General features: G+C 35.1%; 1 long non-coding RNA gene across 1 annotated transcript; it reads right to left on the reverse strand.

Annotated features, from left to right (window-relative positions):
- Window positions 1–260: 260 nt before the first annotated feature.
- On the reverse strand, window positions 261–4634 carry LOC113081991 (uncharacterized). The gene is made up of 3 exons (XR_003282392.1): window positions 4507–4634; window positions 1122–1314; window positions 261–398 (listed from the first exon to the last, which is right to left on the reverse strand). It is a non-coding gene; the product is annotated as an uncharacterized LOC113081991 (long non-coding RNA).
- Window positions 4635–15842: the final 11208 nt, after the last annotated feature.

Genomic DNA, 15842 nt, shown 5'->3' on the forward strand with positions numbered 1-15842 from the left:
CCTCCAGAGCCACCAGCTGATGCAGATGAAAACCAAACCAATGTAATCCAAACCAAAACTCTCCAAGCTCAAGGATAAAGGATCTGAATTCTGTCAGAAACCCTGTCACTATATATAGATGAAGGGGTAATTGTATCAGGTCATTGAAGAGGAGGAGGAGGATGAAGACTGAGATTCGGTCTCTGATCTTTCTGTGAAGCCACAGAAGACGAAAAGCCCAAACCAGAGCTGACAGACCCACAAAAACACTAGCGATGAAGAAGATACTCCTTATGATATCTGAAGAATCATATATTTGAGTTTCAACAATCAGATAATCAGTAATATTGTAATAATAACCAGTATCAAAATAATAACTGTGCTCACCTATCCAGGTCTGATTTTCACCGTTCATGTTGCTGAAAAAAAAAAGTTTTATGTTATTTAATATTGAGTAATAGTGTGAATTATTCAAAACATAGCTGTTTCATATTCATTGCTCTCTTTAATGGAAATGACTTGCTCTAATTAATAATGGTTACACTGTCATAGTTAAATCAGAGCTCAGTGAATTTCTTTTTAAATCCATGCAGGCCAGATCTGGGCCGAAACTGTTTGCTGTCTGGGTAGTTTCGATTAAATCTTTTAAAGAAATGTTGATAACTAGGAAACACATAATAAGAATTTAAATAGAAAGACAGTAAACATCAGTGTTCATCTGTATGTCTGTGTTTTTGGAGTCAGGTTGAGTCTGAGAATGCAGTGTACTTGGTGTGCTCAAACTAATGCTAGTCAGCTAGTCGCGTTCAGTAATACTCTAATAAAACAGTTATTTGTAACATAAATCTATGTTGAGTTAACCAACTATTTTAAGTGTTCTCCATCATTCTGAGAGATATAAAATGTTATGTTGTGTTTCACTGCTTTGAATTATTCTCACAGTAAATAAGTTTCTATTTTTGTTTTCACATTATGAGAGCGAAAAAAAAAAACGAAGTCAAGAAACCTACAACACAGCACATAATATAATATATTATTAAAATACTTGAGTGTACCTAAGGAGAAACACTTCCATGACCGTTTCTTAACACTCTTAAAAAGTGCACTTTTTCAAATGTCAAATCAGACAGATGAGATCTTACCTGAATGAAACTGAAATGTGTTACAGTCGCTGTCTTCAGTTCAGATCACTGTGGTTCAGTTTGTCTTTGTCTCTCAGAAGCTAATGATGTTTTCTCATCAGTCAGCAGTTGGTCGATGGTTAGTGGTTAAAGCTCAGTGTGTCTCTGTTCTCATCTCACAGCACACACTGTTGTTCCAGAATAAGTTTTCCTTCTGAAAAATAAAGACATTAATTGTATTGAATGTGCACTTGTAGTGTAGGCTCTACTTTGAATCTTAAAAGTATAAAATGTGTACAGGGTACTCGCAGATAATATAATATTATTAAAATACTTGAGTGTACCTAAAGAGAGACACATCCATGACTGTTTCTTAACACTCTTGAAAAGGGCCCTTTTCCAAACGCCAAATATGCAGTCTAATAAAAATATAAAAAATAGAACTAACCTATTGGCCTATATAGAATACAGTCTATTTATATTTTATTTTTTATTTTATTTTATTTTTTAGCAAATTTAACTTCATTTGTTATAAGTTAAGATGTATGATCTTTGTTTTGTATGTACGTATGACCTTGTTGTTTTATTATTTCTATTATTTACTTATTTATTCTAGAAATTACATGTAATGTTCAGTTGCAAAAATCCTTTTGAATGCAGATCCATATTGTGAGAGGATAAAATAAATCTATTAAATACAAATAAGCAATGCTTTATGTTAATTGTGCTTCATAATTAAAACATATTGTATATAAAATATATATAAAAACATATAATATAATGTGTGACTTAAGCGGTTAACATTTTTAACGTGGCTGACACTCCCTCTGAACGGGGCCGTGCAGAGACCTTTGGAGGGGCAGGTGCACAAAGTATAAAAGGGGCACATGGAACAAGGCTTTAAATAGCGCGGTTCAAAATATCAATACAGCAATATATTGTGATGCATTCCTTGCTGATTTGCGTATCGATATGCATGGTTATATATTGATACAGCAGCAAATGCTTTGTTGCAGTTTTGAAAAAGAAACAATAGAGAAGACAATTTTAAGTTTAAAATAATAATAGCTCTGGGATTAGAAACTGAAATGTCTTAAATTGTCCCAACATGATGGCTTTTTCTTCTCTGTTCTACAGAATAATTAAGAACAGCGGTTATAGTAAAAACTATAGAAAACACTTGTGCCTCTACATTTTCCTCTTTTTCACCAGCCTCTGTCTCATGGCTTGCTGTTCCCTGCTCTCTTTCTGTCATGTGTGCCTCTACATGTCCCTCTTTTTCTTTCTCTATCTCCATCTCCTCATTTAATCTATTTCTTTCCACTCTCTGTCCATCTAGGAACAAGGCACAATTTACTATTTCATTATCAATCTATTATTTTAACCATCACTACTACTCTTGCACCTAATCAATAAGTCCACCTTGAAAATTGATACAAAACATAAAAAAACTGATACACTGGAATATAGTGATTCGTATTTTTATTACTGTTGTAGTTGTTGTCTAAAATCGAACACCTTTGCAATGTAAACAAATTACAGGGCTACATTTGTTATTCATCTCCTTCACACTGCACTTTGATGTCAGGTATATTATGCATTTTTTATTGACACTGATATTTTTACATCTATTTCCAGAGAGATATTATTGAGTTTACAGGCTAAAGTGGTCTTGCTGTTGTAAACACTGTTGCTATTGTAAAAAAAATATTTGCGTCACATTTAAAATATAATTATATTTTAATTAATTTCTGAATTTTTATAATGATAATTCAGAGAATGAGAAAATCTAAATAAGCCTTACCAGTGTTGCGATAATTATTTTTAAGGCACTCAACGTGTAAAAAAATAAATAAGTACTGTAATATAATAAACGTTTAGTCAAACTTTTATTACCCGCGCTTATAACACTAGCACAGAATCAGTTCAGAATCAATCACCAAAAGAATCAGTTCGGTTCAGACGCTCTGTGTGTCGGTCTGCTTCACACTGAATCACACATGCGCAGTTATCATCAGCTCCTCGGTCCTCGAATCGGACGCGTCTGACAGAAATGGTTCTTGGTTCAGTGTACGAATAAATGTCGAAATAATTATTATTTATTATTGTTATGCGTAGTTTGAAGAGAAACATGTTTTAATCTTTTTCTTGGATATATATATATATATATATATATATATATATATATATATATATATATATATATATATATTTTAATCAGGAAGAGGATGGGGGGTCATAGCGTTTTTTTGCAGGGTCTTGAAAACCCCAAGACCCCCCCCCGGCGCCACCGGTGGATAGATGTTGTCTACAGCTTTTTACATTGTAGATAAAAACAATGTCAGCTTAATAAAAATTCATTTATGCAGCATCTTAATTAGGAATTCTGACATCTGAAAAGTCTGATAGCCTTACGCAATATGCTATAATATTTAAACTGTAAAAAATGCTGCAATTAGTTATAAGAACTTAAAATTAACTTTAGTTTAGATTAATTAAAATTTGTTGAGATAACTTAAATATACAATTTAAGTCAAGCAGGAACACTTGCTTTTTTAAAGTTGAAAACTGTTGAGGATTCGGAAGCTGAAAGATTTACAGAAACACTCTGAGCAATGAGCCTAGAGAAATATAACTGATAATTGAGTTTGCTTAAACAGTCGTATATTGGGATTTAAGTTATATGTTAATTTTCCTGTACTAATTGGTATTCTAATAATATGAAATAAAATTGTCTTTAAGTAAACAAGTTTCAAAATCCTGATTAATCATTTTGAGCTTCTAAACAGTGGCGGCTCTAGACAAATTTTACTACGGGGGCCAAGGAGGGGCCAGTGTTTAACCAGAGGGGCACATTAAAAATGGCAACATATTTTATTTAAATGTAATGCAAATAAATACAAAAAGTAATTCTTGAAAAAATCTACACAGTAATTTTACACAATCTAAACATGTTTATAAAAACAAATTACTATTAGTACTCTTATAAAATTCAATCAGGCAATCATAGATTTCATAATTTAATATTTATATATGAATGTCAAGAATTCAGAAGTGTATATATTTAAAATCCTTACACTACACTACACAGAAATAATATACAATTAAATTATCCTTATTTTAAATGTATTGTGCAGGCTAAAAATATAATAAGCTTTTAATAATCTTTCAGTGCGCAAAACCATGATAATATGAAACGCTTCAGAACTGAGCTCACAAAATGATTTTAAAAGTTTACGGCTTTTAAAACGTGTGTGATCTAACAGCCACAAGCGAGTCTTTTAAAAACAGCAACAAACATAAAATACAAATGCACAAAATAAAGTCATTTTATGCAAATCCACAGCCTTTTTATCTACAGATCAAGCATTATAATGTGACTATATAATATCGGAGAGAGTTTTACCATACATCCTGCTGTAAATGGACGAGGTGCGCGCTATTTGAATACTGAATGATTGACAGCCGCAGAGGAGGGCTTTAATTTAATGATGTAAATAGTCTTCTGTCCATAACAAACAAGAGGGTCTGGCTGCAGACATATGGGCGAGTGGGGCGCCACTCAAGAGCGGAAATACGTCACCTCCACTAGCGACGCCGCCGCCATGTTGGACCGGGCAACACTTTCCGTAGAATTACGTCACCTCCACTAGCGACTCCGCCGCCATGTTGGTCCGGGCAACACTTTCCGTAGAATTACGTCACCTCCATGGCGGCGAGTGGAGCTCCATTCAAGAGCGAAAATACGTCAACTCCACCTAATTTTCGTTTTGTATTACTTGTTATATACATATAAAGGGTGCTTTTCAAGTTATGTCATCTCTTTGTACGTAATGTTAATATGTTCTGTTACTTTTACCTAGAAATAATAAAAATAATAATATACTATTTTTTTACGGTTTATGACACGACAGATATAGATATATATATATCAACATTGATACAGTATGTATTGCGTGTGTGTGTTGTTTGTGTGTGTATACCTTTCAACTAATAGTGATCCTGACTATTGTTGTATTTATTTTCAAGCTAAAACTATTATACAATTTTTGTACAATTTAAAGGCAAATCACTCCCAAAATCAATGCATTCTCACTCTTTTCTCATAAAAAGCACTTACTTGTAAAATGCTTTCCTTAAAAGGTTTGCTCCTTTTTCCAATTGATAACTTTTAACAGTGACCCAGAATATTACTGAATTAATTTTTTAAGTTATTTTACTGTATAGTGTTGGAGAAAATTAATGGCAAAATGACTCCAAAAAAGTGCATTTTAGCACTTGCACCGTTACCCATATTCATACACTCATAAAAATCTTTGCTTTATGGGTTTGCTCTTTCTTTCAGCGGATTCCTATTCACAGTCACTCTTACCATTGATGTATTTATTTTCAAATATTTCTACTGTATAGTTTTGGAGAAAACTAAAGCCAAATTCAACCCCAAGAATCTAATCGCATAAGCTTTTTTACACCATGTCCCATTTTCAAACATTAATAAAAATCTTTTCTTTATAGGTTTGCTCATTCTTTCACTTGATTCCTAATCGCAGTCACTCTGACCATTACTGCGTAAATTTTCAATTATTTTTACTGTATAGTTTTGGAAAAAATCATTGGCAAAATCATGCCAAAATAAAAGTTTATTCTATCTGTTGCACCATTACCCATTTTCAAAAAAAAAAAAAATAAAAAAATCTTTGCTCTATAGGTTTGCTCGTTCTTTCAGTTTATTTCTGTTTACAGTCAATCTGACCATTACTGTATTAAGTTTCAAATATTTCTACTGTATAGTTTTGGAGAAAACTAAAGCCAAAAATCAACCCCAAGCATCTAAGTGCATAAGAACTTTACATCATGTCCCATTTTCAAGCATTCATAAAAATCTTTGCTTTATAGGTTTGCTCGTTCTTTCAGTTTATTTACTTTAGTTACTAGTTACTTTTAATATTTAAATTTTCCATACAGTTCTTGTACACTGAAAGCAATGTACTTAAAAATTTAGTGATTTCAAATTGTTTCTGATAAACTGAGGCATTAAGTTATATTAGTGGGTTGAGGAAAATCTCCTATTTGTTAGGAGAAAAAACACTCTTGGATTAGTTGAAAAGTGGCTACTTCTGACGTGCAGAGGCAGAATAAGTTTAGAAATTTCAGCATGTTATCATATTGTGTTCCAAGCAGATTTGGCAGTTCTACCAACTCTGGATAAGGGTAGTGGTTTGTTTTTGTGAATTGTGGGGACATTTTATAGGCGTAATGTTTTTACTCTGTACAAACTGTATATTCTACATTAGCAAACTGTATATTCTGCCTCTATAGCCAGGGACACACTTAACAACTAGCTGAAACATTCTATTCGGGACGCTAAGGCTGTGATGTTAATGTTGTCCACTAGATGGCGCCATGGGATTGATTTTAACCCAAATGTGCTTCGAGAAGTTTTAATTCCTCATGAATTGAATCAAACACGATCTATTTCATTTGCATAACTATGGTGCGCTGACAGTATAGTTTTATATAATTACAGTACATATAAATCTTTGAATCTTATATTTATCATTACATTAACTTTTATAGACATCAATAAGACATAAAACATCAAGATAGGATTAAATACAACCCCAAATCAGAAAAAGATTTTTAAAATGCAATAAAATCAAGATCTTATAATAAAATCGTAATTCTATTGTTTATTTTATTGGCAAAAGTGCCAAGAAAAGATGTTCAATGTTTTCACTGACCAAAAATTGGTAATCTGTAAATATAAGATAACTGGGACAGAGACATGTTTAACACTGTGTCCCAGCAACTCTTTTAAATTACAATGTTTATTTTTTTGTAAATTGAAGATACTAATAGTTTTTTTACAAGACTTCAGCTGCTCATCAGTCTGTGGTCATCATTGCCTGGATGTCCTTCTCATGATGGGTCAGGGTTCATGATGTTTAATATAAGAGACAGATCTGGACTGATCTAGAACATTCACTCTGTCTCTACGAAACCATGCTGTTGTAGCACATGAATGAGAGAAGGACAGAATGAGAGCTGGTGTTGTATTTGTCTAATAACCATGGACTTCTCTTGAAAGATGTCATCTTGATGGCAGTATATGTCTCTGTACAATAATGAGATGTAATGCCTCCATGTCAGTGTACCCTCACACACGCCAGTCACCCATTCCTCTTGCTCTGATGAACCCCCTTCCAATAACAAATGTTTGCTTTTGCATCTATCACTGATAAAATTCTGGATGGCCCATTGGTCTGACTGAGAACTCATCTGTTTTTCCCAGTGGACACATCTGAGCACATCACACATTTCCATTGTCTCTGACTATCTGAGAGAATCCGTGGCATCACTGCATAGAATTGATGTATAGCTTTCTGATGAGTCAAACCTGATACCCTATTACCAATATACTCTGATTATAGACAGTTTGAACCCTTTAAGCCCTGAGGCTTCACCTCAGTGAAGATATTGTTTTTGCTTTGATATACACAAAAATAATGACTCATAACTCAAAAACTGTAGCAAGGAGAGTCAAAAGGATGCTGTCATTTGATAGAAATCTTTCTATATTTTTAGGGGAAAAAATCTTTGCCCTCTGAATATTCTCATGTGGAGAAATAGATGATAAAATGTAAGAGAAATTTGTGTGGTCAAGGGATATTTTTTCATATCTCTTTTATATTTATCTCAAGATAAATCGAGCGCAGCGTTAGTTCAGTCAGGCCACGGAGGCAAGGCTGTGAACAGCTGATGTGGTCAGCAGTCAAATATACACGTGGTACCACTGCTCTGTAAGTATGCTCAACGTCTCACAACCCTCCCTCCCTCCCCATTATATGCATGAGCACATTACTGCGCACCTTCTGGCTGTCGTCTTCTTTGTTTCAGATCACTAAGGTTTCCAAAAATCTTAGCTGGTGGACCCCAGTGCTGAGAGACACCCATCTTCATAACCAGGCTACAGGATAGACGTACCACTGCCACATCTACATGATTATCACTGTTTGCTTTAAAGACTTTATTAAAAGTCTTAATTGTTATGTATTTCTAAATTCATGGTTCCAGGGGGTTAATGTTAAAGCTCTTGTATGTTCAGTTATTCTGGGAGCAGGAACCCCCATAAGGAACCATACCGCTAAAGATAAATTGTGTTCAATATACTCAAGGAAACTTGCCAAAGTGGTTCCTGTCTGAAATAAGGTACACTCTCAGAAATTAAGGTACAAAAGCTGTCACTGGGGTGGTACCTTTTCAAAAGGTACATATTTGTATATGTTTTGGAACATTTTGGTTCCTTTGAGGTACGTATTAGTACTTAAAGTGTACATATTAGAACCCAATAGGTATAAAAGTGTACCTTTTGAAAAGGTACTGCCCCAGTGACAGCTTTTGTACCTTTATTTCTGAGAGTGATAGGAGAAAATTTCACTTTTGGTGATGTTCTACATGATTCATTCATGTATGTGAATTACATTTTATGGTGATATCATGAAGTAATCAAAAGTTACAGCATTTGGAATCAAGGAAGCCTTTCTCTTAGTCCTTGACAGTTTAGAAACTTTTGTTTTGAATTTCAAGTTTAGTCAAAGTCCTAAATAATTACACTTGTTTTATTTTACTATGAGACCTTTCAAATTACATATGACAAAAACTAACTGAGCTGTATGATGTCTCTGACATATTAGGGTACAAGGCAAAAAAAAAAAAAAGATTTAATTTCTTTAATTATATATAGTTATATAAGTTATATAAAAGATAAAATAAAGAAACATTCTAGGTTTTATATTCTGCTTGCCAAGTGTTCAAAGGATATTTCCAACTGATTTCTTTAATTCATGGGTTTAGGTATTATTATTCACACGAAAGACGAAATCTGCTGTAAATAATGATAGGACATTTTCCACAATCAGAGCATGTGTTATGAAATGACCAGCATAAAAATCCACGAGAAAGTTACACAATGTGCACACTTGGAGTTTATAATTAGATGATGAATATCTTTAGATCTATGACAGATTATGGTAAACTCTTTTTAATCAGGAGAATTTCCTGAAAATAATGACATCCAATTATGAGAAAGTTTTGAGAAGTTAAGAATAAAAACTTGTAGCATTGGGCCTTTTTTTCTTTGCTGCATCATATGTGTCCCTGTGACCCTGTCTGGTTTAATGTGTTGTGCTTCATGAGGAATATCTATCTATCAATCTGATCGACTGATTATGGTCAATTTTGTTTTATTAATTAGAAGAATTTTCTGAAAAGAATGTGTCATTTTTCAAGATCTATGCATGTTTGGCAGGAGTGCAACCTCTGATTTTTTAAAAATATATATATTATTTAATTAATTAATTAATATTTTGCTCAGCTCCATGTCATAATTAATTTTTATGTATTATAGCTTTATGTCAGATATCTTAGGATCTAAATGATGGATTTTCTGCAAATAATGACGTGCCTGTTTCTATGATATATGATATTTCATGAGGTTAGGAACAAAATCGCCATCACAGATATCTTTGATGTTTTTTTTTTTTTTTGTTTTTTTGCCAAGCTCCTGTGTAGTTTAATGCGTGTTATAACTTAATAGGAATATCTTTAGATAATGACAGATTATAGGGATTTGGGGCTCTTTTTAATCAGGAGAATCAAAATAATGGTATTTATTTTTGTTTTATGTTTTATAAAGTTATGAGCAAAAATAATAAAGCCCAAAAATAATATTACTTACATTCATTAGAGCTGAGATATTCGAAGCTTTTAAATAAATGTTGGTTATTTCATTCAGGGGTAACTTAGTAATTTGATTATTTTTCATGCAGGAGGTGTTCTTTCACTTTCATTGTTTTATTTTATTATTATTATTATTATTATTATTATTATTATTATTATTATTGCAGCCATCAAAATTAAAATGTGTTTATATTTACAAAATATATTTAATCTTTTAAATTATTTTATTTGTACTTTTGTTAATTTAAATAACAGTTAAAGATTAAAGATTGTATTGTAAAACATTTACAAAAACTCCAACCGATAATATATTTGTTATTAAATGATTAAACTTTCATCTGAAACATGACATGGTTTTCTTGTTGTGACTTTTACTCAAGTTTAAATATTTAATAACCATTTTAAAAAAAATTATATTTTGTTTTCAAGTCATCAAAACAGTTGGATCATAATATGAAAGTATACTTTGATTTTTATTCTTAGTATTTTTTTTTCCATTTATCTAGATTTCTCACAATCCAAAATTATGATTCAGTGAATTGTGATGGCTTTAAGACCTCCTCCCACAATATTAAATAAAGCAGTTTTAATTTTTTATACTTTGCTTTATTCCATGAGCAAGTAGAGTACGAACAATGTTTAAGTAATGAAATCTGAAAACAGCAGAAGTGAACAAATTAAAAAGGGGGAAAAAAATACCAGAAAATAAATTGATAAATTACTAAAGTGACAAAGTGGCAGTTCTCCGGGTGTGTGTTCACTGTGCACTTTGGATGGGTTAAATACAGAGCAGGAATTCTGAGTATGGGTCATACTTGGCTGTTTATCATGTTATCTCTTTTTTTTTATGAATACATATATGATATGTTTTATTAATATTAGTCATGATAGTTTTTTGTAATATTCAGTGAAATGAGCCATTGTATACTTATCGGAAGCCAAAAATCATATGTTTGAGGGACATGGAAAAAATATTGGATTATAGGAAAGTCTTAGAATAACTTTTATGTCCCACAGAAGAAATAAAATCCTGCAGGTTTGGAAAGACATGAAAATCAGTAAATTTTTTCTCAGTGATTACTTTATTATGAAGTTCTTGATTTTGGTGAACTATCCTATAAGTAAAATACAAATACATCCCTTAAGTAAAATCAAATACATTACTATATGCATGAAAGTATACTTCAGATATAACTCATTATAACTGGATTATAGAAAAACATGTTCACTTTCATTTTATTACTTGGTACCTCGGATGATGATGTATTATAGTATATATGTAGTATAGAACATCACAAAGTAGCAGTTAAATTCGCGCATGTGCAATAACGCCAGAATGGCGTTGCCGTTCCACCAGAGGCTGTTGCTAAGTCCCTATTGTTCGGTCTGAAACATAGAGAGTAAAAGAAATGGACACAGCGACCCCATTGGAACTCAATTGAGACAAGTGAAGCCCATTTTTAGCGTTTTTTAGCACTTCCGTTTCTGACGCGCAGACTCAAACTAAGCTTGATGACGTCAGCAACCTGTCTGACAGATGTAAATCTTCTAGTAGCTGTGCGTGCAAACTGCCATCGTTAATCTTGCAGAGACGGCGAGCTTGAGCGGGGAATTCTTTGTCGTGAGTGAGCAGGAGTAAGTATTCTGATTAATAAGTGAAGTTCTGCTAAAAGATGGCAGCCCCCACCCGACTTCAACTTCCGGTCGACTTCCTTGCCGCCTGGTCTGAAACGGCGCCCAGTGATGGATGGTGTAGCAATTTTGTTGTCCGGGTGGAAATCGGGAGAAATTCGGGAGAAAGGTCGGCCCAGGAGATTTTCGGGAGGGGCTTTGAAATTCGTGAGTCTCCCGGAAAAATCGGGAGGGTTGACATGTATGCATTAACCGTCCTAATAAATTGCTGCCTTACACGTCTAAAAGTTCTAAACACAACTTGTCCTGATTCTACAGTTTGATTGTGTAAATTTAAGAATAGTCTCGATCTCTATTAATTAATTTCTACTTACCGAGTGGAAAGGGAAAAACGCAATGAACCTCGGGATCATGATCGCGCCATACAATGACGTCAGAGTTATTAATTTAGAGGATATTTAATAAATAAATAAATAAACAAGACATTGATTAATCGAACACAAGCATATATGCATTTATTTATCAATACCAGGCTCCTATAAAAATAAAAATAAACATTATCCAGCATGCATCACCTATAATTAGTCACTTACCCTGTGACCTGGCAGAAAACGCTTAAACTGCTTACTGCACGCACCACGGAGCGTTGTTAAACTCACCTCTGAATAGTGTTTTACCTGCAGTAGAGCGTTGTTAAACTCACCTCTGAATAGTGTTTTATCTGCAGTAGAGCGTTGTTAAACTCACCTCTGAATAGTGTTTTGCCTGCAGTTGAGCGTTGTTAAACTCACCTCTGAATAGTGTTTTGCCTGCAGTAGAGCGTTGTTAAACTCACCTCTGAATAGTGTTTTGCCTGCAGTAGAGCGTTGTTAAACTCACCTCTGAATAGTGTTTTGCCTGCAGTAGAGCGTTGTTAAACTCACCTCTGAATAGTGTTTTGCCTGCAGTAGAGCGTTGTTAAACTCACCTCTGAATAGTGTTTTACCTGCAGTTGAGCGTTGTTAAACTCACCTCTGAATAGTGTTTTACCTGCAGTAGAGCGTTGTTAAACTCACCTCTGAATAGTGTTTTACCTGCAGTTGAGCGTTGTTAAACTCACCTCTGAATAGTGTTTTACCTGCAGTAGAGCGTTGTTAAACTCACCTCTGAATAGTGTTTTACCTGCAGTTGAGCGTTGTTAAACTCACCTCTGAATAGTGTTTTTACCTGCAGTAGAGCGTTGTTAAACTCACCTCTGAATAGTGTTTTTACCTGCAGTAGAGCGTTGTTAAACTCACCTCTGAATAGTGTTTTACCTGCAGTAGAGCGTTGTTAAACTCACCTCTGAATAGTGTTTTACCTGCAGTAGAGCGTTGTTAAACTCACCTCTGAATAGTGTTTTACCTGCAGTTGAGCGTTGTTAAACTCACCTCTGAATAGTGTTTTACCTTGCAGTAGAGCGTTGTTAAACTCACCTCTGAATAGTGTTTTACCTGCAGTAGAGCGTTGTTAAACTCACCTCTGAATAGTGTTTTACCTGCAGTTGAGCGTTGTTAAACTCACCTCTGAATAGTGTTTTACCTGCAGTTGAGCGTTGTTAAACTCACCTCTGAATAGTGTTTTACCTGCAGTAGAGCGTTGTTAAACTCACCTCTGAATAGTGTTTTACCTGCAGTAGAGCGTTGTTAAACTCACCTCTGAAGTGTTTTACCTGCAGTAAGCGTTGTTAACACTCGCCTCTGAATAGTGTTTTACTGCAGTTGGCGTTGTTAAACTCGCCTCTGAATAGTGTTTTACCTGCAGTTGAGCGTTGTTAAACTCGCCTCTGAATAGTGTTTTACCTGCAGTTGAGCGTTGTTAAACTCGCCTCTGAATAGTGTTTTACCTGCAGTTGAGCGTTGTTAAACTCGCCTCTGAATAGTGTTTTTACCTGCAGTAGAGCGTTGTTAAACTCGCCTCTGATAGTGTTTTACCTGCAGTAGAGCGTTGTTAAACTCGCCTCTGAATAGTGTTTTACCTGCAGTTGAGCGTTGTTAAACTCGCCTCTGAATAGTGTTTTACCTGCAGTTGAGCGTTGTTAAACTCGCCTCTGAATAGTGTTTTACCTGCAGTTGAGCGTTGTTAAACTCGCCTCTGAATAGTGTTTTACCTGCAGTTGAGCGTTGTTAAACTCGCCTCTGAATAGTGTTTTACCTGCAGTAGAGCGTTGTTAAACTCACTCTGAATAGTGTTTTACCTGCAGTTGAGCGTTGTTAAACTCACCTCTGATAGTGTTTTGCCTGCAGATGAGCGTTGTTAAACTCACCTCTGAATAGTGTTTTGCCTGCAGTTGAGCGTTGTTAAAACTCACCTCTGAATAGTGTTTTGCCTGCAGTAGAGCGTTGTTAAACTCACCTCTGAATAGTGTTTTGCCTGCAGTTGAGCGTTGTTAAACTCACCTCTGAATAGTGTTTTGCCTGCAGTAGAGCGTTGTTAAACTCACCTCTGAATAGTGTTTTACCTGCAGTTGAGCGTTGTTAAACTCACCTCTGAATAGTGTTTTACCTGCAGTAGAGCGTTGTTAAACTCACCTCTGAATAGTGTTTTACCTGCAGTAGAGCGTTGTTAAACTCACCTCTGAATAGTGTTTACCTGCAGTAGAGCGTTGTTAAACTCACCTCTGAATAGTGTTTTACCTGCAGTAGAGCGTTGTTAAACTCACCTCTGAATAGTGTTTTACCTGCAGTAGAGCGTTGTTAAACTCACCTCTGAATAGTGTTTTACCTGCAGTTGAGCGTTGTTAAACTCGCCTCTGAATAGTGTTTTACCTGCAGTTGAGCGTTGTTAAACTCGCCTCTGAATAGTGTTTTACCTGCAGTTGAGCGTTGTTAAACTCGCCTCTGAATAGTGTTTTACCTGCAGTTGAGCGTTGTTAAACTCACCTCTGAATAGTGTTTTACCTGCAGTTGAGCGTTGTTAAACTCACCTCTGAATAGTGTTTTACCTGCAGTAGAGCGTTGTTAAACTCACCTCTGAATAGTGTTTTACCTGCAGTAGAGCGTTGTTAAACTCACCTCTGAATAGTGTTTTTACCTGCAGGTGAGCGTTGTTAAACTCACCTCTGAATAGTGTTTTACCTGCAGTTGAGCGTTGTTAAACTCACCTCTGAATAGTGTTTTACCTGCAGTAGAGCGTTGTTAAACTCACCTCTGAATAGTGTTTTACCTGCAGTAGAGCGTTGTTAAACTCACCTCTGAATAGTGTTTTACCTGCAGTAGAGCGTTGTTAAACTCACCTCTGAATAGTGTTTTACCTGCAGTAGAGCGTTGTTAAACTCACCTCTGAATAGTGTTTTACCTGCAGTAGAGCGTTGTTAAACTCACCTCTGAATAGTGTTTTACCTGCAGTTGAGCGTTGTTAAACTCACCTCTGAATAGTGTTTTACCTGCAGTTGAGCGTTGTTAAACTCACTCTGAATAGTGTTTTACCTGCAGTAGAGCGTTGTTAAACTCACCTCTGAATAGTGTTTTACCTGCAGTTGAGCGTTGTTAAACTCACCTCTGAATAGTGTTTTACCTGCAGTAGAGCGTTGTTAAACTCACCTCTGAATAGTGTTTTACCTGCAGTTGAGCGTTGTTAAACTCACCTCTGAATAGTGTTTTACCTGCAGTTGAGCGTTGTTAAACTCACCTCTGAATAGTGTTTTACCTGCAGTAGAGCGTTGTTAAACTCACCTCTGAATAGTGTTTTACCTGCAGTTGAGCGTTGTTAAACTCACCTCTGAATAGTGTTTTACCTGCAGTAGAGCGTTGTTAAACTCACCTCTGAATAGTGTTTTACCTGCAGTAGAGCGTTGTTAAACTCACCTCTGAATAGTGTTTTACCTGCAGTAGAGCGTTGTTAAACTCACCTCTGAATAGTGTTTTACCTGCAGTTGAGCGTTGTTAAACTCACCTCTGAATAGTGTTTTACCTGCAGTAGAGCGTTGTTAAACTCACCTCTGAATAGTGTTTTACCTGCAGTAGAGCGTTGTTAAACTCACCTCTGAATAGTGTTTTACCTGCAGTAGAGCGTTGTTAAACTCACCTCTGAATAGTGTTTTACCTGCAGTAGAGCGTTGTTAAACTCACCTCTGAATAGTGTTTTACCTGCAGTAGAGCGTTGTTTAAACTCACCTCTGAATAGTGTTTTACTGCAGTAGAGCGTTGTTAAACTCACCTCTGAATAGTGTTTTACCTGCAGTTGAGCGTTGTTAAACTCACCTCTGAATAGTGTTTTACCTGCAGTTGAGCGTTGTTAAACTCACCTCTGAATAGTGTTTTACCTGCAGTTGAGCGTTGTTAAACTCACCTCTGAATAGTGTTTTACCTGCAGTAGAGCGTTGTTAAACTCACCTCTGAATAGTGTTTTACC

This window comes from Carassius auratus, unplaced genomic scaffold, assembly GCF_003368295.1.
Source record: "Carassius auratus strain Wakin unplaced genomic scaffold, ASM336829v1 scaf_tig00035458, whole genome shotgun sequence".
Taxonomy (NCBI): Eukaryota; Metazoa; Chordata; class Actinopteri; order Cypriniformes; family Cyprinidae; genus Carassius; species Carassius auratus.